We start from the raw sequence: 8465 nt of genomic DNA, 5'->3' as shown, positions 1-8465 counted from the left end.
TTGAATGGAATGATGAACAAGAGAAAGCGTTTCAGTTATTGAAGAAAAAGCTAACTACGGCACCTATATTGTCATTGCCTGAAGGGAATGATGATTTTGTGATTTATTGTGACGCATCAAAGCAAGGTCTCGGTTGTGTATTAATGCAACGAACGAAGGTGATTGCTTATGCGTCTAGACAATTGAAGATTTACGAACAAAATTATACGACGCATGATTTAGAATTAGGCGCGGTTGTTTTTGCATTAAAGACTTGGAGGCACTACTTATATGGGGTCAAAAGTATTATATATACCGACCACAAAAGTCTTCAACACATATTTAATCAGAAACAACTGAATATGAGGCAGCGTAGGTGGATTGAATTGTTGAATGATTACAACTTTGAGATTCGTTACCACCCGGGGAAGGCAAATGTCGTAGCCGATGCCTTGAGCAGGAAGGACAGAGAACCCATTCGAGTAAAATCTATGAATATAATGATTCATAATAACCTTACTACTCAAATAAAGGAGGCGCAACAAGGAGTTTAAAAAGAGGGAAATTTAAAGGATGAAATACCCAAAGGATCGGAGAAGCATCTTAATATTCGGGAAGACGGAACCCGGTATAGGGCTGAAAGGATTTGGGTACCAAAATTTGGAGATATGAGAGAAATGGTACTTAGAGAAGCTCATAAAACCAGATACTCAATACATCCTGGAACGGGGAAGATGTACAAGGATCTCAAGAAACATTTTTGGTGGCCGGGTATGAAAGCCGATGTTGCTAAATACGTAGGAGAATGTTTGACGTGTTCTAAGGTTAAAGCTGAGCATCAGAAACCATCAGGTCTACTTCAACAACCCGAAATCCCGGAATGGAAATGGGAAAACATTACCATGGATTTCATCACTAAATTGCCAAGGACTGCAAGTGGTTTTGATACTATTTGGGTAATAGTTGATCGTCTCACCAAATCAACACACTTCCTGCCAATAAGAGAAGATGACAAGATGGAGAAGTTAGCACGACTGTATTTGAAGGAAGTCATCTCCAGACATGGAATACCAATCTCTATTATCTCTGATAGGGATGGCAGATTTATTTCAAGATTCTGGCAGACATTACAGCAAGCATTAGGAACTCGTCTAGACATGAGCACTGCCTATCATCCATAAACTGATGGGCAGAGTGAAAGGACGATACAAACGCTTGAAGACATGCTACGAGCATGTGTTATTGATTTCGGAAACAGTTGGGATCGACATCTACGTTAGCAGAATTTTCCTACAACAACAGCTACTATTCAAGCATTGAGATGGCACCGTTTGAAGCACTTTATGGTAGAAAGTGCAGGTCTCCGATTTGTTGGAGTGAAGTGGGGGATAAACAGATTACGGGTCCGGAGATTATACAAGAAACTACCGAGAAGATCATCCAAATTCAACAACGGTTGAAAACCGCCCAAAGTCGACAAAAGAGCTACGCTGACATTAAAAGAAAAGATATAGAATTTGAAATTGGAGAGATGGTCATGCTTAAAGTTGCACTTTGGAAAGGCGTTGTTCGATTTGGTAAACGAGGGAAATTAAATCCAAGGTATATTGGACCATTCAAGATTATTGATCGTGTCGGACCAGTAGCTTACCGACTTGAGTTACCTCAATAACTCGCGGCTGTACATAACACTTTCCACGTCTCGAATTTGAAGAAATTTTTTGCTAAAGAATATCTCACTATTCCGTTAGATGAAATCCAAATCAACGAAAAACTCCAATTCATCGAAGAACCCGTCGAAATAATGGATCGTGAGGTTAAAAGACTTAAGCAAAACAAGATACCAATTGTTAAGGTTCGATGGAATGCTCGTAGAGGACCCGAGTTCACCTGGGAGCGTGAAGATCAGATGAAGAAGAAATACCCGCATCTATTTCCAGAAGATTCGTCAACACCTTCAACAGCTTAAAATTTCGGGACGAAATTTATTTAACGGGTAGGTACTGTAGTGACCCGAACTTTTCCATGTTTATATATATATTAATTGAGATTGATATTTACATGATTAAATGTTTCCAACATGTTAAGCAATCAAACTTGTTAAGACTTGATTAATTGAAATATGTTTCATATAGACAATTGACCACCCAAGTTGACCGGTGATTCACGAACGTTAAAACTTGTAAAAACTATATGATGACATATATATGGATATATATATATAGTTAACATGATACTATGATAAGTAAACATATCATTAAGTATATTAACAATGAACTACATATGTAAAAACTAGACTACTAACTTAATGATTTTTAAACGAGACATATATGTAACGATTATCGTTGTAAAGACATTTAATGTATATATATCATATTAAGAGATATTAATACATGATAATATCATGATAATATAATAATTTAAAATCTCATTTGATATTATAAACATTGGGTTAACAACATTTAACAAGATCGTTAACCTAAAGGTTTCAAAACAACACTTACATGTAACGACTAACGATGACTTAACGACTCAGTTAAAATGTATATACATGTAGTGTTTTAATATGTATTTATACACTTTTGAAAGACTTAAATACACTTATCAAAATACTTCTACTTAACAAAAATGCTTACAATTACATCCTCGTTCAGTTTCATCAACAATTCTACTCGTATGCACCCGTATTCGTACTCGTACAATACACAGCTTTTAGATGTATGTACTATTGGTATATACACTCCAATGATCAGCTCTTAGCAGCTCATGTGAGTCACCTAACACATTTGGGAACCATCATTTGGCAACTAGCATGAAATATCTCATAAAATTACAAAAATATGAGTAATCATTCATGACTTATTTACATGAAAACAAAATTACATATCCTTTATATCTAATCCATACACCAACGACCAAAAACACCTACAAACACTTTCATTCTTCAATTTTCTTCATCTAATTGATCTCTCTCAAGTTCTATCTTCAAGTTCTAAGTGTTCTTCATAAATTCTACAAGTTCTAGTTACATAAAATCAAGAATACTTTCAAGTTTGCTAGCTCACTTCCAATCTTGTAAGGTGATCATCCAACCTCAAGAAATCTTTGTTTATTATAGTAGGTTATCATTCTAATACAAGGTAATAATCATATTCAAACTTTGGTTCAATTTCTATAACTATAACAATCTTATTTCAAGTGATGATCTTACTTGAACTTGTTTTCGTGTCATGATTCTGCTTCAAGAACTTCGATCCATCCAAGGATCCGTTGAAGCTAGATCCATTTTTCTCTTTTCCATTAGGTTTATCCAAGGAACTTAAGGTAGTAATGATGTTCATAACATCATTCGATTCATACATATAAAGCTATCTTATTCGAAGGTTTAAACTTGTAATCACTAGAACATAGTTTAGTTAATTCTAAACTTGTTCGCAAACAAAAGTTAATCCTTCTAACTTGACTTTTAAAATCAACTAAACACATGTTCTATATCTATATGATATGCTAACTTAATGATTTAAAACCTGGAAACACGAAAAACACCGTAAAACCGGATTTACGCCGTCGTAGTAACACCGCGGGCTGTTTTGGGTTAGTTAATTAAAAACCATGATAAACTTTGATTTAAAAGTTTTTATTCTGAGAAAATGATTTTTATTATGAACATGAAACTATATCCAAAAATTATGGTTAAACTCAAAGTGGAAGTATGTTTTCTAAAATGGTCATCTAGACGTCGTTCTTTCGACTGAAATGACTACCTTTACAAAAATGACTTGTAACTTATTTTTCGACTATAAACCTATACTTTTTCTGTTTAGATTCATAAAATAGAGTTCAATATGAAACCATAGCAATTTGATTCACTCAAAACGGATTTAAAATGAAGAAGTTATGGGTAAAACAAGATTGGATAATTTTTCTCATTTTAGCTACGCGAAAATTGGTAACAAATCTATTCCAACCATAACTTAATCAACTTGTATTGTATATTATGTAATCTTGAGATACCATAGACACGTATACAATGTTTCGACCTATCATGTCGACACATCTATATATATTTCGGAACAACCATAGACACTCTATATGTGAATGTTGGAGTTAGCTATACAAAGTTGAGGTTGATTCCAAAATATATATAGTTTGAGTTGTGATCAATACTGAGATACGTATACACTGGTTCGTGGATTGATTCAAGATAATATTTATCGATTTATTTCTGTACATCTAACTGTGGACAACTAGTTGTAGGTTACTAACGAGGACAGCTGACTTAATAAACTTAAAATATCAAAATATATTAAAAGTGTTGTAAATATATTTTGAACATACTTTGATATATATGTATATATTGCTATAGGTTCGTGAATCAACCAGTGGCCAAGTCTTACTTCCCGACGAAGTAAAAATCTGTGAAAGTGAGTTATAGTCCCATTTTTAAAATCTAATATTTTTGGGATGAGAATACATGCAGGTTTTATAAATGATTTACAAAATAGACACAAGTACGTGAAACTACATTCTATGGTTGAATTATCGAAATCGAATATGCCCCTTTTTATTAAGTCTGGTAATCTGAGAATTAGGGAACAGACACCCTAATTGACGTGAATCCTAATGATAGATCTATTGGGCCTAACAAACCCCATCCAAAGTATCGGATGCTTTAGTACTTCGAAATTTATATCATATCCAAAGGGTGTCCCGGAATGATGGGGATATTCTTAAATATGCATTTTGTTAATGTCGGTTACCAGGTGTTCACCATATGAATGATTTTTATCTCTATGTATGGGATGTGTATTGAAATATGAAATCTTGTGGTCTATTATTATGATTTGATAATATATAGGTTAAACCTATAACTCACCAACATTTTTGTTGACGTTTTAAGCATGTTTATTCTCAGGTGATTATTAAGAGTTTCCGCTGTCGCATACTTAAATAAGGACGAGATTTGGAGTCCATGCTTCTATGATATTGTGTAAAAACTGCATTCAAGAAACTTATTTTGTTGTAACATATTTGTATTGTAAACCATTATGTAATGGTCGTGTGTAAACAGGATATTTTAGATTATCATTATTTGATAATCTACGTAAAGCTTTTTAAACCTTTATTGATGAAATAAAGGTTATGGTTTGTTTTAAAATGAATGCAGTCTTTGAAAAACGTCTCATATAGAGGTCAAAACCTCGCAACGAAATCAATTAATATGGAACGTTTTTAATCAATAAGAACGGGACATTTCACTCAACAGACGGTTTCAAATAGCAGTAGCGACAAAGACTTTGGTGTTGGTTGGTGACTGTTTTCGAACGTAAACCGGAGAATGATAGGTGGTGATTTAAGGTGGTCCGGTGGGTTTGCATCAAAAAGAAATAGAAGAAAGTGGTGATGGTTTTCTAATATCATCGATGAGAGAAAGGGAGATATATGAGAGAGAGGGTGTGGCGATTGAAACAAAAGAAGAAGCAACGGGCATCATGTCATAAACGTTTAGGAGCAGAAAACAAGTATAGTAGTTACAGCAAAAAAAATTAAATCGATGGTAATGGTGACAAAACGAATGGGTTTTGATGGCGTTATATGGTGGAAGTGTTGGATACCGTGGTGGTTCACGGCTGTTATGGTCGTGGTTCGGTTGTGGCATGAGAGGTGGTGATTACGAGTTAGAAACACCAAATAGAAAGTGGGTATTTGGTTTTAAATAGGAACGAATAGCAGGAAAACAGTAGGTGTGTCTAATTAGTAAACGAAAATGAGTAATAACAATTGGTTTTTGTTGGAGATGGTGGTTTGGGTTTTGTGGTTTTGGCTTTCAGACAAGAACAGAAGAAAACTGTATCTAGTAGCAACGAACATGATAGCGTAAACAAGTATAGGGTTATCAAACAGAAAACAGAAACAACAGTGGCGATAGGATGATGGTTTTGGCGATGATTTACTGTGGTAGTAGGTTGGTTGAAAACAAAACAAGAAGGATGATATGTATGTAGTATGTGTTAGTTCTCTAACAAGAAGTAAAACAATAATTGAGTTTTGTTATGGTGCATGCATAAGTATATATCAAATGCTTAAATGATTGCAATGAAACAATAACAGTAACACTAGGGGACCAACAAATAATACACCAATTGGATTGGTAATGTAAAAAAAAAAATCAAACGGAGATATCTTATTCTATTTCCACATGTTGATGAATTAAAAGGAAACAGGAAAATAAAAAGGTGACATAGATGTATAACTGATACGCTTGATTGCTTGCTTTTATATTAAATATCAATTAATATATAATCATCATAATACTATTAATATTAATAATAATAAAAATAATACTAATAATAATAATAATAATAATAATAATAATAATAATAATAATAATAATAATAATAATAATAATAATAATAATAATAATAATAATAATAATAATAATAATAATAATAATAATAATAATAATAATAATAATAATAATAATAATAATAATAATATTAATAATATTAATAATATTAATATTAACACCTAATTATTTACTTAGAATGCTATATTACAAATTTCCATATATAATATTTATGGATTACTTATATTACAATATTCACATACATAGTTATGTGTAGAAATTCTATATATATTACATATATTAATTTACATTTATAAATATTCGTTTATTAACATCGTTAAGAAAGAGTATTTCTAAATAATGTGCTCATAACTTTTTAAAATATACAATTATATATTTTCTAAACGACTGTATATATATAATTACATAACAAGTTTTAGTTATTTTAAGTTATCTGTAACGACCCGCACTTTTTCGATCATTCTATACTTATAAGATTAATATTTACATAAATTAAACCTTACCAACATGATAAGCAATCCAAATTGTTGAGACTTATGTTTCCGAAAAGAGTTTTACACAACGTTTGACCGTCTAGTTTGACCGATGATATCACGAACTATACAATATATGATAATTATACGTTTGTGTATATAAATGTATATATACATATTTAACATGATTAATAAATGTTTTAATATCTCATTTTGTATTAATAACAACAAGTTATAAGTATATTTTGAAACTACTAACTTAAGTTTTCAAAACGATAACTATACGTAACGTTATTTGACATAAATACTTAAGACTTATAATGTTATACATATATCGTATAAGTAATGTATTTAATTACTTTTAAAGAACTTAAATACATAAAACCATATAAGTGTATTCACAAAAGATAGCTATATTTGAATCCTCATTTCATTTTTCACAAAATTTCTATACGTATACCTAGAGTATTTGTACTCGTATCATACCTAGCTCCTATACGTATTTACTAATAGTAAATACACATCAAAATCATCACCTAACCAGCCATTATTCATGCCCTTAGAGCTAGGTAATTACTTTTGGATGATTACTTGACTAATTACAAAAATACAAACTAAAATTTTGTCATGTTATCCTTAAAGATCACATTTTTAGGAGTATATATGTATCATCATTTTTGATTCATTTTTACTTCAATCTCTTAACTAAAAACACACACTCTTTCTTACTCTCTAAACTCCATAACAATCCAGCAAAGTTCCATAAAGATCTAGCTTCAAAAACCATACTAAAACACCATAAGAAAACCATACAAAAACACTTCAAGAAAACCCTCCAAGAACACCAACTTACTTCCAATCTTTCATTCACCTCTAGTACCCTTTTGATTCTAGCTTCTTACTCCTCTTTTACAGCAAACTTATCCAAGGAACTTGAGGTAGAATCTATGTTCATAACCTTATTCGATTCATATATATATAGCTATCTTATTTTGTGGTACAAAAGTTTAACAACAAGAACATAGTTTGAATGTTTTCAAACTTGTTTGCAAACTAAATAGATCCTTCTAACTTAACTTTTAAAATACTTCAAGACCTGTAATATAACTTATGTATATACTAATTTAACAAGGTAAAACTTGGTTTTTCAAAGTATAAGTATTTTTAGAAAAATGGTCATTAAATGATTTTGTTGTAACAAAAATGTTTAACTTCATATGTTTCACTAATGTTTCACTTATGCCGTATGATTTTGAATACAAACCAAGGTATTTACAGTTCATAGTCTTAAAGAAGAACTCGATCCAAGAAGATGGCAATTTGAATCAACGAAAACGGACTTGTAACGAAGAAACTATGACCGAAACAAAATTGGCTATCCTAGACATTTTCAACTACGGGATCAATTGGAAAAAAATGATATAAATCACATATTTCTAAGATAACATGATATTTTATATATATGTACTTATAATTCAATTTTATATGGTTCAGGATCACCCGTAAACAACACGAGAAGATTAATCATAAGATCCCATGATTGTACGCAACATGTCATTTGACAACACCGGTACTTTATGTACGCAACACGTCATTTGACAACACCGGTACCATGGGTCAAGATTAATCTCGACCAATACATTTAT

This window comes from Rutidosis leptorrhynchoides, chromosome 1 (assembly GCF_046630445.1).
Source record: "Rutidosis leptorrhynchoides isolate AG116_Rl617_1_P2 chromosome 1, CSIRO_AGI_Rlap_v1, whole genome shotgun sequence".
In the NCBI taxonomy this organism is placed as follows: Eukaryota; Viridiplantae; Streptophyta; class Magnoliopsida; order Asterales; family Asteraceae; genus Rutidosis; species Rutidosis leptorrhynchoides.
This window is presented reverse-complemented; position numbering follows the sequence as displayed.